This window comes from Ambystoma mexicanum, chromosome 9 (assembly GCF_040938575.1).
Source record: "Ambystoma mexicanum isolate Mex_15411 chromosome 9, UKY_AmexF1_1, whole genome shotgun sequence".
In the NCBI taxonomy this organism is placed as follows: domain Eukaryota; kingdom Metazoa; phylum Chordata; class Amphibia; order Caudata; family Ambystomatidae; genus Ambystoma; species Ambystoma mexicanum.
In genome coordinates, this window is record NC_090931.1 from 375,497,228 (window position 1) to 375,523,387 (window position 26,160).

The 26,160-nt window shown below is 43.7% G+C and overlaps 1 protein-coding gene and 1 long non-coding RNA gene across 2 annotated transcripts in view; one reads left to right on the top strand and one right to left on the bottom strand.

The window, feature by feature from the left end:
• The window catches only part of LOC138489643 (4-hydroxyphenylpyruvate dioxygenase-like), a 348,749-nt gene that overhangs the window by 256,342 nt on the left and 66,247 nt on the right, over positions 1 to 26,160 (top strand). The gene's annotated exons all lie outside the window — the stretch shown is intronic.
• LOC138488089 (uncharacterized) lies at positions 23,763 to 25,769 on the bottom strand. Its single transcript, XR_011274589.1, has 2 exons — positions 24,884 to 25,769; positions 23,763 to 23,997 (listed from the first exon to the last, which is right to left on the bottom strand). It is a non-coding gene; the product is annotated as an uncharacterized lncRNA (long non-coding RNA).

A 26,160-nucleotide genomic window follows, 5' to 3' on the forward strand; every position in this document is an offset into this window, starting at 1 on the left:
TTTGACTGAAATAAAATGATGATTTATGAACCAAGGATTGCCTTCTCAACTATGTCCCCTCGCGCATTCTCAAGTCTAAGAACCAACTGAAACTGGTGCAGCCAAGATTCAAATTGACCAGAGTTGGCGGTTGTGCTTTGATATTCAAAGCCCGATTGCCTAGAATGCACTTCCGTATTGCCTCAGATATTCCCACGACTAAAGAGTTTTAAAAAAAGCTGAATACTTATCTCTTCAACCTTCCCCCTGATTAACTTAATCTTTATTTCTGGTGCTCTGCTCCTCTGACACTGAATCCTCTGCTCCTCTTCTCATTTGTTTCAGTTTGTCTTGTACTGTTTGTGCGTTGTGAGGATCCCGGACATGTTGCATGATTTATAAACAGTTTAAATATATAAATAAGGACATTTTCCTCTACCGCCTGTAAATAACACATGGATTAACCACACAAATACAACACAGCACCTTTCTTTATCTTTGAATGTAAATGAGCATGTATGCTAAAATCAACAAATTCAACACAGTACTTACACAAGAAACAATATAAATAAATTAATCATTGCTACAAAGAATCGATTTCCATTCAAAATCCCTGCTAATCTAATCATACATCACCCTGTGATACTTCTGTTCTTTTTTAATTATATATATTTTTTACTTACCTGTTATACCCCCTCTTATTTATTTATTTAATAAACACCCTGCGCTCATATTTCCATTTAGATACTCACCTTTTTTCATCCCCCCTTTTCAAACACATTTTAACACATATTCACAGTTACTCACCTAATGTATCCCTCCTATCACCCCCTTTCTTCACACTTCAACTTGATATGTTATTTTTTTATTATTTTTTTTATTTTTACTATTCATACCTATTTACCTGCTACGGTGAACCTCTTTGAGATATAAGTGCTTCATTTTGAGGATATGACTACACCTTTACCTCCCTAGTAGCTTCTCCAATTTCAATTTGTTCTAACCTCCTCACCTTATGTTGCGGGAGGAATGGTTTAATTTGGTTAACATGGACAAATTGTTCCACAGTAAACTCCCCTCCTTTATTGTGTTTCAGTAAACTACAGGTGAAACATTCTCCACAATCCTAAATGGCCCATGCCATGATATGAGAAACTTTGCATATTGTGTTTACTTTTTCCGAAATTAAACTTATATATGTATTCCCTCACAGAGGTTTTCTTGTAATAGTATGATTTTGCACTTCGAGCAGCTTTTTCCAAATTACCCTGTTCAAATGCAAAAGCATGTTGCAGGTGCTGTCTCAGCTCTTCTACATATTCGTGAATTGTGGCTGCATTTACCAGGACCTGCTTATTGGTTCTGTAAAGCAGGTGATGTGGCAACACCACTTTGCTACCTCTCAAAATGTCATATGGACTGAGATGTGTTCATTTAGATGGTGTTGATCTAATATCATTGCACCAGAGGCAACCGCAGATCCCAGCTGGATCCTGCCTCAGCCACAAACATTTTCAATATTTCAACTATTGACCTATTGCAACGTTCCACCCAGAAGAAGAGGGCCGGTATGACATTTGCAACTTCCTCTTCACACCCAAGATTTACCACATCTTTGTCATCACTGCACTAGTAAACTGGCTTCCACGGTCTGAGTCTATTCTCTGAGGTAAACCAAATCTTGAAAAAATATGATTGCCTATCAAAATGGACTCAGTTTGCACACTGCAATCTGGGGCTGGATACATTCCACACATTTGGACATCAAACAAACGACTGTCAACAAATACATGTTTTCCCATGCTGACCTTTCCACGGGCTTGATGAAGTCCATTTGTAAATCTGACCATGGGAGTGTCAGAACTCTTTTCATTAATGGTGCCCTATGTGTTGGGGAAGTAGGCTGAAATTCTGCACACACTAGACAGCCCCTTTTATGGAATACTACATCCTGGGACATGTGTGGCAAATAGGCATAATCTTTTAACATTTCCAAAGTGTTCTGGGAACCTCTGTGACCTGCAGTTATGGCATTGTGGGCATGATGTAACATCAATCCCTAAAAGGTACTACCCATTGAATTTGGCCTGACAAGGATTCCCGAATCATCGGTCCATCTTGTAAACAAATTCTCTTTTTGTTTTTTAAACAACACCCTCAGTTCTTCTTTCCCTTAGCAGTCTTACGCAGTCGAAGGATTTTGCTCTGAATCTAGCAAGTGCTTATAAAATGGGCCTAAAATATGATCTTCTTTTTGTGCTTTAATTAGGTCTTCATCAGGAGTATCACATCTCCCCTGTGCCACAGGCTATTCAACTGTTTCCTGAGATTTAAAGCGTGTTATTGCATCCACCTGGATTTCACCAAGTAGGTGCTCAATAGGAAACAACTCCCCCATCACAGCCCCAATTTTGGCTAGATGATCTGCTTTGTCATTTTCTTCCTTGTCTTCCCCTGTTTTTTTCAAATGACCATGGATCTTCCTCCAATGGATGATTAGGTAATTTTCTGAGACAAGCTTGTCTATGGCTTGAAGCATTTTGCCATGGTCAACTGGTTTCCTGTTATATGTGAGCATTCCTCTCAATTTGCAGCGGGTAATTATTCCACAAAGCTATTTTGTGCATAATCAGAATCTGTGACTAAAACATTCTTTAAATTTATATTGTACTGCTCCAGATGTTGCATTATAAATGGTGCCCAATTCTGCAACTTGACTGCTTTTAGAACCTAACCTCATGCTTACTCTTGGAATGCCATTGCATTTAACCCACAAGTTTCCTATTCCTGCCACTAATTTATTTTCAGAATCACCTTCCATGTGGTAAGCACATCCATCAATATACACGGTTGGGAGATCCTTACATGTTTCTTCATTGAAAGCCTTGTGTGGGGATTTCTCAAATTCATTTAAATGTGTTTCTAATTCTGTGTCTTCAGGTGCACAGACAGCTGCACAATCTTGTGATTCTTCTAGCTTTGAACACCTGTCCTATTTTTGTTCTGTCCATATCTCACTTCGCTAATGTCCATGAAGTAATTCTTGACTGGGGCAAATTCCCTGATCTGATTCTTTTACTTTGAAAGAATTGTAATGGCTGATGATTTCTTTCAACAATCACCTGCTCTAATTGAATTATGGGTCAGAAATGTTACAATGCCCAGACAGTGGTCAAAAGTGCCTTTTTCACATAGACTAAATTTGGTCCCCACCTGTGACAATGCCTTGCTGGCATATGCAAAGATTTTGTTATCTTCATCATGTTTTTGGTATAGCACTGCTGACATACATTTATCTGTGAATCCTATTCCTACAAAGAAGTCTTGGTTTTTTATTGGATATGCTAAACATGGCGCTTTTATCAAACAGTGTTTTTTAACTCGGCCACTGCCTCCTCTTGCTACATTTCCCATTTACAGGATACTGCCTGTTTCGGCAATTTAGTCAAAGGCAGAATAATCTCAGCATAATTTGCAATACATTTCCTGTTGTATCTTGTCATTCCTAGGAAACTCTTTAGACTTTTCAGGTCGGTAGGATCTTTTAATTTTTGAATTACATCCACTTTTTTCTTTTGCGGCTTTAACCCAGGTTCTGCCACATCATGGCCTAAAAGGTTTACCCTTTTCCTACACCACTGTGCTTTCTGTAAAGAGACTTCTGCCCAAGCATTTTGTAATTGACCGAGCACATCTCTAAATTCATTGAAGTGACTTTTTAAATCTTCATTTTTGATTAGCACATCATCTACATAAACTATGGTTCCTCTCTCAGCTGCGTCTGGGAGTGCCTTGCTCAGGAAAATCCCCAATTCACTCCCGCTATTCACATACCCAAAGGGGGTCCGAGACCATGCATAAATAATTTGTCAACAGAAAATGCAAATACATTTTGTATATTATATCTTCAGCCAATGGCAAACATCAGTTCCCAGATGTAAAATCCTACGTGGTAACCACTGCTGATCCCTGAACTTGCGCATAAATGTAATTGGCCATTGTGAAACAGGTACCCTCTTGTTCAATTCTCCTAAGTCTGCACACAAGCGCCATTCGCCTTTAGTACCCCTAATATGGGAGTATTTGAAGTACTATGAATAGGCCTAATGATGCCTCTAGATTCCACATTTTCTATTATTTCCAATCTAATAGTTTTTCCCTGTCAAACACACGGATTAACTGAAACACAATATCTTTTTGAAGCCCATAAAAGTAAGCAATTTTGAATTCTACTGAGTGAGGGTTAAAAGCCACAGCAAAACATGAGAATGCCCTTTTTAAGTTTTGAAAGAATTGGCGGGCGGATTGATTTGGCTGTGCAGGCATGCAATAGGCAGTCTTTTTGGCTTGTTGTATAGAGTGGTAGGGCGAGTATTGTGTCTAATTTCTTTGTCAAAGTCCTCCCATGACTGATTTTTCTGTTCATTTAGACCAGGGATAACACTGGCAGAAGCAGCATCTAAAATGAGGTGAAAATCCTGTCCATATTGTTCCCTCAGGATCTGAAGCATTTTAAATATATTGTATACAATTTCAAGATGATCTTCTATACAGCTATCCCCTCCTATTTTGAATAGTTTAATTAAAGCCTTGATCAATTTCATTATCTTTAAGGCACTACATGGTGCATTATGGGCGGTATCATTTTGTCCCCCACTCCTGTTCTCTTGCGGGTGATCATGTGGGTGAGCAGTTGTGGGTGGTTCAGCCTCAAATACTGGACCACAGCCAGGCCTTGTCAAGTGGACATATGCTGGGAAATTTCCCTGGTTGGGGCAGTGATTAAATTTAGCTTCATTGAATGTGGTGCACCGCCGATTTTCTTGAGATTCAAAACTAAAGATTTGCTGTTCCATTTCTCTGGACTGTGCATGGAGCGGTTGTGCTTCATAACAAAGGGCACAGTTCTCATTCCTGACTTTAGTGATTATTCCTTGTAATTCATTGATTTGTGCCTGATAATGGTCAACTGTTTTGGTTGTTCCTTCATTCTCATCTGATAGTTTAAATATTTCATTTTCCATGGCACGGAATTCCTTCTTTTTCACTTTTATCCCTTCTAAGTATCTGAATTACCAATATTGTGACATCTCTATCTTGTCATACACTGTCTAACAAAGTTTTTTTTAATGAATTAATTCTCCCTCACTTTCAGCAAATTATTTGTCTCTTTGAACCAACGATGTATTAAGATCGCTACATTTGGCCTGGAGTTCCGTGTTTAATTCTCCATGTTTTAAATCTGCCTTCATTTGTTCCACCCATTCACATTCTGCATCTAAACTATACTGCAACTTGGTAATGACCTCCGAATCTTTTCCCCGCAACTTTATAAACTTATGTAGGAGAAACCATAAATGCCTGGACATACCAGGAGTAACTTATATTTTCGCACAAATACTGGCTCCCTACCATATCCTTCTGGTAGTGTGGCAACATGTAAATCAGCCAGCCCACAATCATAGGCATCTTTGGCAAAAACCTCTTTGAATTCCATAAATGCTTTCCTTAACTGAACTCTCTTCTTCACTTGTGCAAACATCTGCAGCTTTTAATCTGCTCCTCTACCATATTAGAACATTCTGGGAAATCCTCCAAAGGAGGAACCTCTGTACTTTCCCCTAATTGTGTGGCATTGTTTCTTTGAAGAGCCGCTACCCTCAAATATTTTGGAATATTGACCTACATTTCAACTTGCTGTGTTTTACCGTGCTGCTTTTCTATTCAGAACCACCTATTTCAAATAGGAAACATTTATCTTGATAACAGCATATCACTTCTTCTGGCTCAAAAGGGTATACAGACTAAATTCTAAAAATGCCCTTTGGTTTAGAATCCAATGATTCAGGTAATTCACTCAGTGAAGTCATATAGCTTCTAGGGATATTCCCTATCACGGGGTCACATAGATAAGCAGCGTAGTAAGATTCCTGCTCTGCCATCTGTAATGCTGTATTTTCTTCAAAATAATGTCCTGATACCCTTTGTTATCCACCAGTATTCGAATGGGTCCATCCCCAATCTCTATCACCGGTATACATCCACATTCTAGCCCTTGCTGTTTCGTGGATTAATTTAGGCACACACATGCATCAGACGGTTTCATCTGTTGTCCCTTTCTGTACTTTAATGCTATTGTAAATTGTCTGGTAAATACAGGAATAGTGACATCCTTTTTCACTTGAAGCTCAATCGCATATGGCATCATTTGGACACAATGGAAAGCTTGTCTTTTGTCCTCGAATTCAGGTGCAGCTCCACCCAGTCTGGACCAGGCCTTCTGATTTAAGAAATCTAACACCATACACATTATGTGCATGATATAATTTCCCAAATAGAATTTATTTTGGGTTCTGCTTTCAATCCAAATATGTTGATGAATGCTTTTAGAGGCAATTGTAATCTTTGGCATACATCTTCCCACAATTCTTTGCCCCAATTCAGAGTCATCAAGCCCAAAAATGTGTTGATTTTTAATTTTAAATCTTGCAATTTCCTCTCTGTCAAGTATTTGTTTAAACACCTTTTCGTTAATGAACATTCTTTCCAGCTCTATCGCCAGAGTGGCTTCAATCATTTCAGAATGTCCATTCACATAGATAGGGATCCAAGGCTGTCCCTCTCCCATGTGTATTTCTGAAATTGTTGAAATGTGTTTTTTTCCTGCTCTGACCCTGCAGCAATATCTGATTTGCAGTTTTCCTCATCTAGGTAAAAAAGCAAGGTGTTTTCATCTACTTCCGTTTGCCAGGTTTTCTTGGGGTGCAAATAAATCTCCAAAGATTGTTTTCTCTTTTTCTCATCACATTTCATCCTGATACATGAGAATGACAGTTTGTTTGTTTATTTATTTATAGCGCGCGCCAGACCCGAGGGTATCCGGGCGCGTGTTCAAGGATACTTTAAGCTTACATGTTACAGTTACACATTTCAGGAAGGTTACAGGGTGCATTAACAGTAAATGATGACAGTATACGTGTTACAGTTACACATTTCAGGAAGGTTACAGGGTGTATCAACAGTGAGTGATGTTAGTATGCGTGGTTACATGCGCAGGTGAGTGTGCACAGGGGTGTGTGCACAGTATGCATTGAGTGTCGGGAGCAAGGTGGGTTAAACGGGTGATGAGCGAGGTATGCGTTCGGCTGCAGATTAACAGGTGGGTCAGACGTGAGTAGTCCTAGTCTAGTCGGTTATAGGTCATTTTCTTTGAGCCATTTAATGCAATTAAGTCTGAAGCGTGGATAAGATTGGTCAGACCTTAAGGATGATGGGAGGGAGTTCCATAGCTGGGCCGCTTTGACAGGGAAGCTGGTGCCTCCGGCTGCGCTCAGCTTAAATGGGGGCACGGCTAGTTGGTTGGTGTATGCTTCTCTGGTAGGTCTGTTAGAAGTTCTCCTTTTGAATCTTTCTGTTAGGTATTTGGGGGCTAGGTCATTAATACTTTTGAAAGTCAGTGATGCCGTTTTGAGTTTAATTTTGTCAGCTGTGGATAGCCAGTTAGATTGTCTTCTGACGTCTGAGATGTGCTCTCTTCTTGGGATTCCTAGGGCGGCTCGAAAGGCGTTGTTCTGCAGGGTTTGGATTTTTTGCAGTGTGTGTTTATTGGACCCTATGTATAGTGCATTGCAGTAGTCCAATTTGGATAATACTAGGGCTCTTGATAGGGTGAGACAGCTTGCGGTGGATAGATATGGTTTAGCTGCTCTAATCAGCTTACAGGTGTAAGCGGTGCTAGAGGCCATCGCATTCACCTGCTTTGTTAGGGAGAGGCAAGAGTCGAGGTAAAAACCTAGTGTTTTTACTTCTTTCACTACTTTAATGGTGTTGCCATCTATGACAAATGATGAGTAGTCATCGTTCAGTCTTTTGATATTTTGTGTGTTCCCCAGTATGATGAGTTCCGTTTTGTCATCATTCAGGCATAGACCATGACGGGACATCCATGCCTGGATGATGAGGTATATTCTGTTCACCAAGGCCAAATCCTATTCATAATCCCCCGAAAGTGGGATGAGGATCTGAGTGTCATCTGCAAAGTTTGTGTAGGTGACACCCAGAAGGTCCAGATCATCGAACAGTGACGCTAGGCACACAGCCATTCTGAAGATATACTTTCACTGTACTTTCTGATTTAGCAATGGTGTGGCATTCTTTTGCGCTGTTGCTCTGAGCCATTATTTTCTTAGGTTTAAGTGTTTTTTGGCTAAAGACCACAACATTTCATTTAGTTTAGTTAGTTTATTTGTAAAGCGCTGCCGAACCCTCGGGTAGCTGGGTGCTAATTCTTTAAGTACAGCAGTGGTTACAGATTGTTGCACATACAAGTGTCGTGATGCCTACCTCCAAGGAGCCAGGTCCGACCCAGCAACCCCAGAGGCAGGCATCATTTCCCCCAGGGGAGTGCCAGCGGGCCCAAGCTGGGGCCCTTTGGACGCAGTCCTGGCACCTTAGGCGCCAGGCTCATGTTGGACCTCTGTCCTGGCGCCTAGGCGCCAGGCTCATAAAGCTAGACATGTGTTCAAGTGTTTTAATGTCCACTTACCTGATGCAGACCATGCTGCCACATCCAGGCCCTCTTGAGGCCTGAATAGGAACTACTTTACCTGTGGGACTACCTTCCACCCGGGTGTGGTCGGGGAAGGATACATACCTGATCGGAGGAAGGATACACACTTGGAACTTCTTCCAAAGCTATTTAAACCACACCCGATCAGCAACTCACGCTTCGCGTTGTTCTGCTCCTCGCAGCTGGACGCTCACCGTGTCAGCTCCTGCATCTGGACTTCAGCCACGCCTGTCAGCATCCTGGGTCACCTGCAAAGGGAGACAAGAGACCTACCAGCTAATCTGAACCACGGAGACATCACCGACGATCCTGAAAGGGAAGACATCATTTTTAAAAGCATTTCGTTACGATCGCTGCAGCGCTGCATTTCACTCACCTTTCCTGGGTTCCTCCATCTTCAGCAGCGATCATCCGGATACACAGCCACTTCCCAGAGCCTAGAGAAAAAGACAAGAATAAGAGGTGAGAGAAGGAAGGGAATAGGAAAAGCTCAGTTTCCTTCTAAGACTTACCTGCTGGGTCATTCCCATTTCATTTCGGGTCTTGCTGCTTCCAAGCATTTTCTGGACCCCGGCCCCTATGGGGAAAAAAGACAAAGACATTAGATGAGCGAATGCAAAAACATTACCTGAGCGCTCATCTAGGACTTACCAGATCTTTACTGGAACTGCACTTTTCACTTCGGGTCGGCACCATATCCCCGGCATTCCGAACCCCGGCCCCTATGGGGAAAAGACATCAACATTAGCGCTTTGTTGCAAGAAGTCTCCAAAGGAATCTTCATTCATCACCTGAAAAAAGACAATGAACATTATTATTTTAAGCTTGAACTTTTGAACTTGCAACAGAACTTTTACAGCGCCTTATCAGTATAATCAAGCTTACCTGAACTCCCATCCAACCTCAATCCAGTGAAGTAACTGGGTTCAACGCGCCCCTGCGTCAGAAGCAGGATGGAGAGCTCGTCCTTTCAGACCCTAAGGTGAGACTTCACAGGGAATCGCGGAAGGGTATCGTGGAGGGTTGGAAGAGAGTGGGAGGCTTGAGCATAACTCAGTCAGTAGGTAATACTCCCTTTTCACGCACAGGGGTATATTCCTATGAGCTGGAGAAGCCAGAGTAGAGAGCCCTTCCTGTCCATCTTCTGAGTCCTGCGCTTCACCATTGAAGAAGCATCAGCACTCGAAGCCAGACCTGCGCCTCCGTGGGAACCAGGTGAGCGTTACAGAACGCGAAGCCTACCCACAATTTCCCACCCGGGCGCTATGGAAACTTCCGAGACTGACCAGCTGGCTCAGCTTTTGGGAAATTACGGGCAGAGGTGCACTCAGCCCGCCAGGAGACTAACGCTCTCAAAAGAGAACTGATCTTATCTAAGGAAATAACTGATGACCTAGCCAAAAGGTTATTACAGGCCCAGGCAGGGCACACTCCTTTACCTAATTCTGGAGACATTTCCACATCAATGGGTTTGAGTAACCCGGTACAAATTAATCTACCTGGACACATGCCTTTGGCCCCGCCTGAACGTTTTGCGGGGGATCCCAAAAAATATGCCGTCTCTATGAACCAATGTCGTTTACACTTTCTATGCAGACCCGGAGCCTTCCCTAACGACCAGACCAAGGTAGCCTTTATACTATCTTACCTCAGTGGCAGTGCTGCCGATTGGTCTATTCCATTGGTAAATCATGATGATCCCATTCTCCAGAATTTTCAGGGCTTCCAGGCCAGCATGGAAAGATTGTTCGCTCGACACTCTCAAGGACAGGCCCTTGATAACGAATTGCTATCCTTACGACAAGGTAATCAGGATCTTCTGTCCTACATAGCCACCTTTAACAGACTGGTTGTGGAAACTGGATGGCCAGAAAGCAAAAGGATCACATTGTTTCATCGAGGCTTGCGCGGAGAGCTTAAGGATGTTCTAGCTCAGATAGTAAACCCACCCCAGGTCTGCGCAGACTACATTGACTTGGTGGTTCAACTTGATCACAGACTTCAAAATAGAAAAGCAGATCGGTTCAAGTGTGAAAACCGAGCACCGATCAAAACCCACGCCCTCCAAGAGTACCGACGTATCTGAACCTATGCAAATCGGTGGTGTTTAAGGACCATTAACGCAGAAAGAACGAGAGAGAAGGCGGCAAATGCAACTTTGTCTGTATTGCGGGACTTCCGGTCACTTTCTTCGAAATTGTCCAGTTAAACCACTTAAGAAGGTGGTTGGAGCTACTGATAACGAATTAGTGACACCTGATTCGGGAAACGACCTAGCCCGGCAAGCGTAGGGGTCCGCTTGCCGAGCTTGAAAACTAACTCTTTGACCTCGCATTTCGTCATGCCAATGGTGCTCATGGACCCAAAACAGCCTCAGCAGTTACATGCTATAAAAGCATACATCGACAGTGGAGCTATTGGAAATTACATAGACCGTGAATTGGCTTCCAGGATTAAGCTTCCTCTCCGCCCGAAAGTAACCCAAGATGTCATTACTACAGTAGATGGAACCGAAATAGCCTCAGGGCCTGTAACGCATTCCACTGTTGAAGTGACACTGGTGGGTCAGGATGGACATCGGGAAGCAATTGTGTTTGATGTGATCAAGGCCCCACAATTTCAAGTAATTCTTGGAATTTCTTGGTTAGAAACACATAATCCCAGAATTGACTGGCGAGTAAAGAAGATAGGTTTTCCTGATTGTGAACCAACTTGTTATCCAAGAAATCCAGCTATGGGTCTAGCCACAGCAACTTCCACCCCTGTACAGCTACCGTCTGAATTCCAAGAATTCCAAGACGTTTTTCAGAAAGAACAGGCGAACACGTTACCTCCCCATCGGTCTTATGATTGCCAGATCGATCTGGTACCCAATGCTCAACTACCTTGTAGTAGGATTTATGCTCTTACGGAACCTGAGAACCTGCATTTGCGTCAGTATTAGATCAGTACCTAGCCAATGGTTTTATTCGCCCGTCCAAGTCTCCTGTCTCTTCAGCTCTGTTCTTCGTGCCAAAAAAAGAAGGCGACCTTAGAATGTGTATAGACTATCGTGCCCTAAATCAAATAACGATTAAGAATCGTTATCCTCTGCCCTTAATCCCGGAACTTATCGACCAGGTGAAAGACGCTTGTGTGTACACCAAGTTAGATCTCCGAGGAGCTTATCACCTGGTGCGCATAAAAGAAGGCGACGAATGGAAGACTGCATTCCGCACCAAATTTGGGCTCTTCGAATATCAGGTGATGCCCTTCGGTTTGTGCAATGCACCTGCCGCCTTTCAGTACTTTATGAATGATGTTCTTCGGGAACTTATCGATGTCTGTGTCATTGTTTACATTGACGACATCCTGGTGTACTCTTCTTCAGAATCTGATCACAGAAAACATGTTAGGGCAGTTCTTGAGAAACTGCGCCAGCACAGACTATTTGCAAAACTCGAAAAATGCGTTTTTCATACCACAGAAGTTGAGTTTCTCGGATTCATCCTGACACCTCAAGGAGTCCGAATGGACTCGCGAAAGGTGGACACCATCCTCAAATGGCCATCTCCAAGCTCGGTGAAGGGAGTTCAGAGCATGCTCGGCTTTGCCAATTTATATCGAAGATTCATCCCGGAATTTTCCCGAACAGTTCAACCCATCACCGCTCTCCTAAAGAAAAACAAACGCTTCGAATGGACTCTTGAGGCCGAACAAGCCTTCCAGGACCTGAAAACCAAATTCACCTCTGCACCTGTATTGAAGCACCCGCACCCAGATCTCCCGTACATAGTGGAAACCGATGCTTCCAGTTCGGCCATGGGAGCTGTCCTGTCGCAAAGAGACCCAAAAACTAACCAACTACACCCAGTGGCCTTTTGGTCCAGAAAATGTTCTCCTCCTGAAATCAACTACGCAATTACCGTTAAAGAGTTACTGGCCATCAAATCTGCTTTCAAGGCTTGGCGTCACTACCTTCTCGGGGCAAGACACACCATCACCGTAATTACGGACCACAGAAACTTACAGTATTTAAAGACGGCCAAAGCTCAATCTTCACGACAACTCCGATGGGCTCTATTCTTTGCAAAATTTGATTTTGTAATTACCTATCGCCCTGGCTGCAAGAATGGAAAAGCAGACGCCTTATCCCGGATTGGCATGGAAGAACCTAATTCGAGCTTAGAACCTGTGCCCATCATACCTGAGCAAAGAATCTTAGGCTTAACTTCATTGCAATCTATTGAGGATATCCAAACGCAAGTAAAACAACTTCTAGACTCTTCAACCTTATTGGAATGGAGTCAAAAGGGTCCTCGTTACACCGTTAAGGATGACTTACCCTACTTCCAGGAGCGGTTGTTTCTGCCAAGTAAAGTATTGCAAGAACTTGTTATTGCCCATCATCATGAATCTTTAATGGAAGGACACCCTGGTATCGCTAAAACGGAGGAAAAAATCAAACGCCACTTCTGGTGGCCTTCTTGGAGAAAAGACATAAAGTCTTTTGTACTGTCTTGTGGAATTTGCGCCCAAAACAAGGCTCAAAAGAAAAGGCCAGCCGGCCTACTTCAACCCTTGGATATTCCACCGGCACCATGGCACACCCTGTCAATGGACTTTATAACAGATCTGCCTCCTTGTGCTGGTTACAACACAATCCTTGTAATTGTGGACCTATTCTCCAAAATGGCCCACTTTATCCCTTTAAAGGGTTTGCCTTCAGCTTCCACCTTGGCCAAGGAATTCCTGGAGAATATAGTTCGCATACATGGTTTCCCTTCCATTTTAGTCTCGGATCGTGGAAGTCAATTTATCTCACATTTTTGGAAGAAGTGTTGCCAACTAGCACAAATAGATGTGCGGTTATCCACCAGCCACCACCCCCAGATCGACGGACAAACCGAGAGAACCAATCAGACTCTCGAGCAATATCTTCGGTGCATGATACACCAATCCGAGTTAAATTGGAAAGACATCCTTTGGATCGCAGAATATGCATACAACAATTCAGTGCATTCTGGAACCGGACAAACCCCCTTTTATACTTTGTATGGTCACCATCCCCGGACCTCTGACCTAGATCCACCTCTGACCCTGGAAATGCCCACAGTAAATCATCTGCATTCCACAATAACCCGAGCCTTCAGAGAAGCTGCAACTCATTTACAGCAAGCCAAGGAAAAGTATAAAGAAAACGCTGATTTGCACCGAAGTAAAACTCCTCCTTACCAAGTAGGAGACCAGGTATGGCTAGCAACTAAACATTTACCCCTCAAGGGCCCGCGAACCTTCAATCCCAGATTCATAGGACCTTATCCCATCAAAGCTATAATCAACCCAGTCGCCTTTAAACTGGATCTACCGTCCAACATGCATATTCATCCAGTTTTTCATGCATCACTTTTGAAGCCAGTACAACCAGGAACCCGATTGTCCAAGCCTCCAGATCCAGTTCAAATTGAAGGGGAATTAGAATTCGAAGTTAAAGACATTTTAGACTCCAAGGTGGTAAAGTCGAAACTCTTCTATCTTGTTGACTGGAAGGGATATGGACCTCAGGAGAGATCGTGGGAGCCTAGTAACCATGTCCACGCACCTCGATTAGTACAAAGGTTTCACCGGAGATTTCCGAACAAGCCCAAACCCCCGGAGGGAAGAACCTTGGGAGGGGCCTTGAGGGGGGGGTACTGTCATGATGCCTACCTCCAAGGAGCCAGTGTCATGATCTCTGCTTCCAAAAGATCAGGACTTGCCCGACTCCCTTGGAAGCAGACCCATAACCCCGGTTCCGAGTGCCAGCCAGTCCCAATTGGGACCTTTTGGACCCTGTCCTGGCGCCAGTGGCACCAGGCTCATAAAGATGCCCAGTCCCAGCGCTGGAAGCGCCGGGCTCATAATGCTTGGGTGGACTTACCTGCAGCAGACCATGCTGCTTACTTACCTGCCAGTTGAACCCCTGATCCTCTTCTGTTTGGGACTACTTTTCCTGTTGGGTGGGGCAGGAGCCACTCCCTAGGTTCAGAACACTGGAACTCTTCTGGAAAGCAGGAACTCTTTTCTTAGGCGTGGCTGTGGAAGGAGACACCTAAGCACTACAGGAGGCTATTTAAACCACACCCGATGGATGAATCTTGCTTTGCGTTATTCTGCATTCTCTGCAGCAGAACGCTCATCGTGTCTTCTGCTTCTGATCCTGGGCCTGAGGGAACAAAGGCTTACCATCCTGGAATCCAGTCTTCAGCAGCACCTGTAAAGACAAAGAAAGAACAGGTTAGCACTACGGTCTTCAGTGGCAGTGCATCTCTTACCTGGTTCATCGGCTGTCACCAACGCCTCGCGCTGCATTCCGGCATCTGAAAGACAAAGGCTTACCTACTCTTCGCATGCTCCGGAGGTCTTCGCACTGCATTCCGGCATCTGAAAGACAAAAGCTTACCAGCTCTTCGCACGCTCCGGAGGCCTTCGGCGCTGCATCCCGCATCTGAAAGACAAAAGAAGGTGCGTTTAAAGACATTGGGCAACATTATTACTCACGTGCCATTACTCCTTCCCACGCCGAATCCAGTGGGTATTCCAGCACCCTTCAGCTTCTCTAAAGCTCCGAACTTGTGCCTGCAAGATAAAAGGGGACAGTTAGTGCGCATCGTGAAGCAGGCTACAAGCGCTTACTTACGTGCTTCCAGGCGCTTCTATTCCTCACGCGGGTTCGATCCTCAACTCTCATCAGCCCGCCATCCGCCATCGCCGGAACCCTGCAAAACAAGAGATATCATTACAAAAGACTTTTAAGACATTTGAAGTGCCCAGAACTTACCGTTCGTGCAGTTAACGACGGACAGCAGTCCTCTGAGGTCAAGAGGCCTGCACCTTTATCCAGTGAAGAAACTGGTTACGGCACCCTGCCCCGAGGCAGATGGAGAGCTCGGCGTTCACTTACCTAAGGTGAGGGTGTTAACCTTTGGGGTTCTACAAGAGAAGAGAAAGGGAAGAGGAGAGAGGCACCCAATAACCCCAGTTCATTAATCCCATATTTTCTATCTGCAGACATCTTACTCTTCGAGTCAGACATACAGTGCACAGAGGTTCAGCCCAAAGAGCCAACCGTGTGTTACACATCACCTTTGAAGATACGGCATTCACCCAGTCAAGACCGGCGCCTCTGCGGGAATCAGGTGAGCGTTACAGCCAGGTCCGACCCAGCAACCCCAGAGGCAGGCATCATTTCCCCCAGGGGAGTGCCAGCGGGCCCAAGCCGGGGCCCTTTGGACGCAGTCCGGGCGCCTTAGGCGCCAGGCTCATGTTGGACCTCTGTCCTGGCGCCTTAGGCGCCAGGCTCATAAAGCTAGACATGTGTTCAAGTGTTTTAATGTGCACTTACCTGATGCAGACCATGCTGCCACATCCAGGCCCTCTTGAGGCCTGAATAGGAACTACTTTACCTGTGGGACTACCTTCCACCCGGGTGTGGTCGGGGAAGGATACATACCTGATCGGAGGAAGGATACACACTTGGAACTTCTTCCAAAGCTATTTAAACCACACCCGATCAGCAACTCACGCTTCGCGTTGTTCTGCTCCTCGCAGCTGGACGCTCACCGTGTCAGCTCCTGCATCTGGACTTCAGCCACGCCTGTCAGCATCCTGGGTCACCTGCAAAGGGAGACAAGAGACTTACCAGCTAATCTGAACCACGGAGACATCACCGACGATCCTGAAAGGGAAGACATCATTTTTAAAAGCATTTCGTTACGATCGCTGCAGCGCTGCATTTCACTCACCTTTCCTGGGTTCCTCCATCTTCAGCAGCGATCATCCGGATACACAGCCACTTCCCAGAGCCTAGAGAAAAAGACAAGAATAAGAGGTGAGCGAAGGAAGGGAATAGGAAAAGCTCAGTTTCCTTCTAAGACTTACCTGCTGGGTCATTCCCATTTCATTTCGGGTCTTGCTGCTTCCAAGCATTTTCTGGACCCCGGCCCCTATGGGGAAAAAAGACAAAGACATTAGATGAGCGAATGCAAAAACATTACCTGAGCGCTCATCTAGGACTTACCAGATCTTTACTGGAACTGCACGTTTCACTTCGGGTCGGCGCCATATCCCCGGCATTCCGAACCCCGGCCCCTATGGGGAAAAGACATCAACATTAGCGCTTTGTTGCAAGAAGTCTCCAAAGGAATCTTCATTCATCACCTGAAAAAAGACAATGAACATTATTATTTTAAGCTTGAACTTTTGAACTTGCAACAGAACTTTTACAGCGCCTTACCAGTATAATCAAGCTTACCTGAACTCCCATCCAACCTCAATCCAGTGAAGTAACTGGGTTCAACGCGCCCCTGCGTCAGAAGCAGGATGGAGAGCTCGTCCTTTCAGACCCTAAGGTGAGACTTCACTGGGAATCGTGGAAGGGTATCGTGGAGGGTTGGAAGAGAGTGGGAGGCTTGAGCATAACTCAGTCAGTAGGTAATACTCCCTTTTCACGCACAGGGGTATATTCCTATGAGCCGGAGAAGCCAGAGTAGAGAGCCCTTCCTGTCCATCTTCTGAGTCCTGCGCTTCACCATTGAAGAAGCATCAGCACTCGAAGCCAGACCTGCGCCTCCGTCGGAACCAGGTGAGCGTTACAACAAGTAAGTGAGAATGATACATTCCAGTATGGTTCGAGGGACCTGGTTACAGAGAGGTCCTGGGAGAAGCATAGTAGATTATGACAGGGTGGTTCCAATTAGGTTTGCAGCAAGCATAACATACATTTGATTGATCAGGTAGATAATAGATTAGTTTCAGATACATAAGTAATGTATTGGATCCGTTTAGGGATGGCTCGGAGCCTTAGTCTGATTATTTTTGGGTGCTAAGCAGTTCCTTGACTTTGGCTCTTAATGACCAGAATAAGGTGTTGGCTCTTATAGCCGTGGGCAGTGCTTTCCACTGTTTGGCTGCCTGTACAGGGAAGCTAATTCCCCCAGCTGTTTTCAGGTGACAGCCTCCTCAGACAATGGGCCTCATTACGAGGTGGGCGGTAAGGGATTACCGGTACCGGTAAGGGCACCAGTACTGGTAATCCCTTACCGCCCTATTACGAGTTCTCTTTGCGGGTCCTTTAAGGACGGGACCCACAAAGGGACTTTGGTGCTAATAACGGTACCGCAATTTGTGGTACCGTTATTAGCACCTTCCCCATTCCCATTGAGCCCTATGGGGGCTCAAATGGGAATGGGGAAGAGCCCTGGTGAATGGGGAATTACCGCCCTCGCCAACCTTGGAATGGGGCAGTAATAGCTCCATTCACCAGGGCGGAGTCGGTAAGGATTTGGAGGCAGCCATGGCGCTAATAGCACCATGGTTACCTCCAAACTCCTAATGATGCCCAATGTGTCCCTATGAGGAACGTTATTTCATTAATGGGTGTGACCAACACTTCCTGTTTCAGCCTATGCTTCCCTATCTTTATGTCAACCTCAGTGACACATTCCACGGCTATTTCTTCCCCATTGAAATTGTTTATGGGCCTTCGCTCTGCCTCAACTTTACACAGTTTTGTGGGGATCTCCCCTGATTTATGCTTTGTATTAGTTCCCTTGACATTATCATTGCTTGGGCACCTGTGTCAATCATTGCAAATGCATTACATTTCTCAATAATGATAGCAGCATAATATCTGTCCTCACATTCTTCTAGTATGCATAGAAAATGTGAATTGTTACTGATTTTAGGGCTTACTTTTCTCAGACCAGCTTGGCTTTTTGCTAGGCAAAGGGGCATATGAAATGACATTTTACCACCCATTTTTGCTCATTTCATTTTTTTTAAATGTTGTTTTTATTTGTTTTAATCTGTTACGATTTTTACAAAAACAAACATGAAGAAGTAGTTTTCCAGTTTTTTCAGTTTAACTCTGTGTGTCTAATCTCCTTTCTTGAGCCTTTGTGGAGCCCATCCGCATAGCAGGTTATTTGTTGTGATAAAGAAAATGATCAAGTACACAACGCCACTGGGTCTGTTAAGTCTTGGAAGCTTTCTTGTAAACTGCGTAAGATGTTGTAAGATGCCAACAGCCACGGGGTCTTGTCCCCCGCTATTAACCTTGCCCAGCAAAGTGCTTCGTCCTGCAGCACAAAGTCCGAGAAGATATGACACAGGTATGGCGATCTTTGCTTCAAAGTTCCTGGACAAGAAAGCATCAAGTGGCGGATGGTCTCCACTATTTCCGTTTGACCGCAGAACCTACAGTCGTTTGTGGTCGCCTGTCCCCGTATGAATAAAATCTCGTTTGTGCGTAACAAGTTCAGTCTTGCTCTTAGTACCAAAGACCTTGCTTGTTTGGAGGGAAACTGTTTAATGAACGGTTGAAGTTTGTTCAATTTACGGATGTTCACCGGAAGATGTCTCATTAGCTTGTTTGAGGCTGCTCTCTCAATTGTTTTGATCCAGTCAAGTTCCTTCACTCTGTTTAAAACCTGTACTGGATTGTTGCTGAGTGTTTCATAGTTCGCTGAAACGTCTCGGAGGATTTCTTTGATCCGATTTGCCCAGCTATTTAACATCGTGCAGGTTTCGGCGTTTGCTTCTTGTAGGATCAGATGGTATACAGAGTGGTTGTCCACTAGTTGGCATTTGCGGTAAAGCATTATGGAATTGCATCTAACTGACCCCTCGAGAGACAGAAGACTGAGTTCTTGTTTTATACAGGCTATGGGTACACATTTTGGAAGCCCCAGGATGGCCCGCCAAAATGTTGCCTCTAGGGTAGGCCAAAAAAGATGAAGGAATGTTGGGCAAGGCGTCAGCTCCATAAACTAAGGTCGGGACCACCTTCATTTTATAAAAGTTGATAACTGGGATCAGAGAAAATCGGCCAAATTTTCTGTCAATGGCTTTAGCTTGTGCCGTGAGTTTTCTTGTTTTCTCTTTTAGAAGGTTTTGCATTCCTATCTCAGTTTTGGAGTTATCCAAAACGACGCCCAGATATTTGAATTCTGCCACGCTTTTGATCTGGTTTTTGTTCAACACTAGCTTCATCTTGGCATTGTCTTTGACGCATTTGGAGAGAGACATGGATTTGGCCTTGTTTTCATTTATCTCTAGATTATTTCTTTCCATATATAGCTGCAGGTTGCTCAGCTGACGTAGTCCTATAGGTGTATAGTCTAGGAGTATCACGTCGTCCGCATACAAGAGCCTTCCCATGTGTGATTTTCCGATTTTTTGTGGAAAGCTTCGGACAGTTTCTTCCGATGTTTTGATATCACCAAGGAAGGCCAAAAACAACGCCGGAGCCAGCGGGCATCCTTGTTTGACCCCCCCTTTGCGTGGGTATCAGAGTGGATAAGAATCCTTGCTGGTTCAGGCGCACCCTCATGCTGGTTTCTGAATATAGCTCTTTGATAGGTTCAAGAATGGAGGGAGGGCACTTCCATGCCTCTAGCTTATCCCATAAGAGTGTCCTGTCAATGCGATCAAAGGCTTTTGTGAGGTCCACAAAGACGACGAAGATCTTGGGGCCTCCCTCTAGCACTTTGTGTTTCATGGTGTTCATTACCAAGATGTTTTGCAGAAGTGCCAAAGTTCTTCTTAAACCCTGATTGTAGGTGATCCACGCAAGGTGCCGTTTTTGCCCATATTCTGAATTCATTAAGAAGGAGGGACCCAAATACTTTGCCTATACAATCTAGCAAGGCGATTGGGTGGTAATTTGCCGGGTCACTCTTATTCCCTTTTTTAAAAATGGGCACAACCGTCGCTGACTTCCATGATGGCGGGATTGATTTTAATTTAGCACATCTTTGAAAGATTTCAGACAGGAGCGCTGACCATTCTTCGGGGTGAGTCTTGAGGTCCACGTTTGTGATCCCGTCAGGACCGGGAGCTCTGGAATTCTTGAGAGACCTGATCTGTTGGCTTATGTCTTCACGGTCATCCAAAATAATCCAATCGGTTGGTTCAGTGGGCTGCTTAGCTTCCCTAGTTGTTTCCAGTGGTGCAAAAAGCGCTTTGAAAAAATTCACCCAGTCAGATTCTACTACGTTGTTGATTATAGTTGATTTCTCTTGCGGTGTGGTAGAGTTTAAGAGTGACCAGAATTCACAGCTTTTGTTCCCTTCCCTTAAATTTCATTTTGAATTACTTTGTCTATGCTGCTGGGTTCAGAACCCATTTGAAGTGTAGCCACTAACTGCCCCTCTGCTTTGTGACCACTAGTGTTCACTCCCTATTCGTCTAGTGTCCTTTCCCCATTGTCTGGGTCCTTTCCACTTACCTCCACCCTGTACCCCATTGACTGTGTATTTTCAGAAGTGTCAAGTGACAGAATGTCAGTTTTTTGTGTGTGACACTTACCTACATTTTACACAGTATCTGTCATGTCTGTCTCTTGGAATATCTGGGGCTCAAAATACTCATCAGGTAACTGACCTGCATCTGCCTTATATAAATGGTATTTTGGTTATCAAGTAAGGATAGACTATCAGTTGATCCTGACTTTTCATTTTGTGTTTCATTATAGTTTAAATATTTCATTTTCCATGGCATGGAATTCCTTATCTTGTTCACTATTATCCTTTCTAAGTGTCTGAATTACCAATATTGCAACATCTCTATCTTTTTGTACACTGTCTAAGACAGTTTTTAAATTAATTAATTCTCCCTCACTTTCAGCAAATTGTTCGTCTCTTTGAACCAACAGTGTATTAAGGTTGCTACATTTGGCCTGGAGTTCCATGTCTAATTCTCCATGTTTTAAATCTGCCTTCATTTGTTCCACCTGTTCAGATTCTGCATCTATACCTCATTGCAGCTTTGTAATGACCTCAGAATCTTTTTCCCTGCAACTTTTTAAACGTATGCAGCAGAAAGCATTACTTGTCACACAGCCTAATATTATGGTCATTCTCCTGTTTGCGTTCTTTGGCTTGAAATAATCTAAGAACACACATTTTTATAATGCTTCCTTCATCAAAGATCTTTTCTGGGGCCTCTTTCTCGACTTCCAGAAGACTGCAAGACCACGACCATACAGAAAGGGCTTGGAATGATCACATCCCAATGGTATCCTCAGTAGGCACATCTCCCAATTTTATAAGCTTCTCAAAGAATCGCCATCTAGCAAAGAACAAACATGTATGTCCCAGTGGGAACAGGAATTGTGTGTCAGGATCTCTGAGGAGACGTGGGCCCACATCTAGGAAAGGGCCCATAAATCATTTGAATGCGTAACTATCAAAGAATGAGCATACAAAATGTGCGCCCACTGGGACATAGCTTGTTAGAGAATTCAAATACACCAGGACACTTCTTCAATTTGCTGTAGGAACTGTGGATAAATGGCAACATTAAGTCAGGACGGGTTGCCTTGTGGCACTGCTTTTCTGGAGAGATAGTATAACCCTAGTCAAGGAAAATCTAGGAACACAACTCCCCACGGATCAACTGGTGATTGTATTAGGTAATAAGGAGGACGACGGGATATGCCTTGCCCCACTCCTTCATTCATTTCTCACGTACTCACTTATCGAATTCAGACTATTGCTTATTGGCGGGTGAAGATTTATGGATGTGTATGTAACCACACATACATTTTGGGATCATCAATGACCTCCATGGTATGGAAACATGAATTTAATATTTAATATACAGCACTCTGAGGGAATTTGTAAAACATACTTTATAATGTTCACTGGAAATGTGAAATGGAGTGGAGTGTTTCAGAGTGTAAGTGTGCATCAGGATGTTCACTGAAATACTTTACCTGTGGAAAAACGGAAGCACGTCATTCTTGTGAAAAAACACTGGACATCATTTTAGGAAAATTGTCAAATACCTGATTAGCCATTTGCGACCAAAAGGTTGTCCTTGCTGTGTGCCAGCGGGGAGGCATTGGACTTCACCTGAGACAAATCCTAAAAACGTAGTCACCTCTCTGGGGACAGTACATTAGTGCAGCACCCACTGGCTGTCTTAAAAGCTTCAGCATGCCACAACTCTGGGTTGATATGAGGAGACGCGAAAGCAGAGAGGACTAACGCCCCAAGCAGTCCCTGTTAGGCTGTCAAAAGGCCTGCCCTTGGCCTCTTGTGTCATATTCCACTGCAAATCCTTCTCTGAGAGAGCCCCACTTCCTCTACACCGTGAGTTCTGATTTTCCATTCAAGTGCAAACATTCAGCCCTAAGTTTCGGACCGTTCTGCTCGGAAGGGCTCGGGTGAAGAGAGAATCCCAAGTCAAAAAGGAAGATCATCCTGGAATCATTCTGGAGTCATCCGATGACTCCATTCTAGAGTCATCCATGCATAGTTCAGGAAGATCATCCGAAGTATTCCAACAGGCCAAAATATGTAATGAGATGATGACTCTAGAGTTATCACAGAAACTACTACAGGATGAGTTTGGATTACTTCCAGTGATGATCTTGGATTACTCCAGGATGACTCCATGACAACTTCAGGATGAGTGGGGATTACTCCTGGATGACTTCGGATGACTCCAGGATGACTCCATGACAACTTCAGGATGAGTTGGGATTACTCCAGGATGACTTCGGATTACTCTAGGATGACTCCATGACAACTTCAGGATTACTCCAGGATGACTTCATGACAACTTCAGGATGGGTGGGGATTACTTCAGGATGGTTGCATGAGAACTTTAGGATGGGTTTTGAATTGTGAATGATTCTTGCAGACCACTCCATGATGAGTTTAAAAGATTTCAAGATGCTTCCAAAACATTTAGGAAAAGGGGTTTGATTACCCAAGGATGTATTCCTTTTGAGTAAGATTGGTGGCATTACTTTAGAATGACTCGTTAGACTTATGAATAGTTTACTGGAAATAAATCTAATGAATTTTGCAGCTGTCACTGTCCATCTTTGCTAGAGCACCCAAATGTTGTTAACCAAGTTCACCGATTTAGTGCACAAAACTACAACCGCCCCCTCCCATGTCACAAACCAACCTGTAAACTCCCTAATTTCAATTCTCACCTCTAGCAAACAGGGCCTCACAGCCAAAATTACAAAGCACTGCATTGAAACACACACTTCCAGTAACCTAAACAGAATCTGTTAAAGGTCTACCTGCATGACAGACTGCCGCCAGTCACTTCACCCAATATCACTGAGAGCAGCCAACATTATTATGATAGTAAAATACTGCAGCTATACATTGTTGATATTTTATTATAGTATTGCTGTGGCTATAAGATGTCTTCAATCAAACATAGGCTCAGAAAGTGTTCAAAAAATGTTTTATTTAACAAATGCAGTTTAAAGGCATAGCTGTATTCTATAAGAATAAATCAGTTTGCAAAAATACAAACGAATAATCATCGATCCTGCATTTCGAAAGGCGGTGTCTTCTTTAGGCCTCTTTTGGCATTACAGATTTTGGTGGCAAGCTTCCTTCTCATCACCTGGCTGTCCATAGTAGGCCAACTGTTAGCCTTGCAGACAGATCTCAGAAATTCTACAAAAAAAAGAAAGGATATATGAATATAAATGGACATCAGAATAGGCATTGTTAAATTACTTATTGTAGAATAAATACAGGATTAACAAATGTTAAAATGTCAACCTACAAATGTGTCACTACATTTAAATGCATTTGTACACAACGGTTGAAACAGGCTTAAAAGATAGATTTGAACTGAAAATGAATCATGGTTTTCTGTGGCTGCATTCAGAAGATTTATGGTCTTTAATGGTCAAAGGGGTTAATATGTCTTTGAGGAGATGTTGAGCCAGGCACTGAGTCGGTGGGGATGGGAGACAGGACAATCATGCAGAAACAAGATTGACAGATTCATTGTGTAGATACAACAGTTTGACTTTTAAATTAGAAACTATCACACAGTTAGAAATAGAAAGCATACGTGGATGTGGGGAAATAGTCTTTTAAACCCTTTGCTAATTAACATAACCAGAAGGTCCGGAAACACATGACCCCAGATATACCAAAGCACACTTTGCTTACATGGGTGACCCAACGCCTCCTGCCTGAAAACCATGCATCACTGATTTGTTACATACTCGAATGGACTAACAAATATACAACACCCCAAAGATAATACCCACTCCCTGCCTTTAATTACCCCTATTCTGCTTGGAAACCAGGAATGGCCAATGTGCAATGAATGTGAGGGACAGGTTTTAAAATGTATTAGAAACAAATGATTTATTAGTCTAGAATAGAATTTGTTCATGCAGTAGCGAATTGATACACCAACAGCTCTCGCGAAACGGCCACCATCTATTTATGGTGTCCATTCAATGCGGAAAAGGTACTCTCAAAATTAAGTAAGTTAACTACAGTTTTTAAATTGGGAACGGTTCTGTTATGAGGGGAATATCACCTTCTGTTGTGTGGATGATCCAGTGTCCATTCCCAACGACTTCTCCACTGATTCTGGTAATGAATCGGTCCTGGTAAGCGCCGCCAGTGATGCCTGCAAATGATGTATTGCCAACTGATTGTGTCTTTGCGTGGCTTGTAACTGTTCTACAATTTAAAAAAAAACAAAAAAAAACAAAAAACAAAAGTTAAAGGCACCTACTTTCTGGCCATCAGACTAACTAACAGCGTAGACAAGAACAATAAGGCAAATTGCGCAGGATATCACACTGCGGTAACAGTGGGAGAAGACACAATTACAACTTGGTCCACTGCCCCTACCAGTGAGCAATGGTGTCAGGTGGAGATCCAGCCCAGGGAGTAACAGGGAAGGAGAACCTGAGAACCAGCCAGGAAGTCGGATGGGCGCCCTGACCCTGCCCATAGAGTCAGTTGAGGGCTATCGGGTGTCACTGAAACTATTGGAATAGAGTACACCTAGGGGGGAATGTCATAAAAGGAGGGACACAAAGCATGCAGATGTTTGGTTATTTGCCCACTTATTGACTGGCCATGGCCATGCTAATCCCCATAGCCATTTACACCCAGATCCTGCGCTTGCCCCAAAATACCTTCTCATGGGAACTCTTTGAGCTCGTATTAATCAAGCCATCCCATCAAACGGTGCACTCAAAGTGCCTGCCAGTGTTTTTTTCAAAGCAGTCTTCTGAGCGTTAATAACTTAATTGGAGTAGTAAACCCACTACTGGTGTAATAGAAATGTCTTAACCAGGTCTGCCTTCAGCCACTCAATTTAGAACTGGTGCAGCAAACTTGCTGCTTCAGCTAGTTCACACTGAGACAAGTTGTGAGGTGAATAGCCAGTGCTGTGACCAGTGTAGTGCGGAACAGAGCTCCAAAAAGGTGAATACCCAATTTTAATAATGAATCATAATGATTAAAACATATAACATATCATTAAATGTAAGGGTCCACAGTACAACACTTAAACATCCAATGTGTAAAATAACAACAAGGAATATGTAGCAAGCTAAGATAGCAAGATAAAACGGTGTCACAGAAAAAACAGGCACAAATGGTACTAATCAAACAAATAGTATAGTACCCTCTTGAGGTAAAATAAATGTGTCATAGATTAAGATCTCCGTTTACAGTCCAGAGAGTTGTCACCCTCCAGGTGGCAGGTAATGTTGAGGACACTCAGCCAGCAAATGCTCTTCTTGTTCAATTAAGTTTGTTTATGGTCATTGCATCTTACCTGCACCCACCACCCTTCTC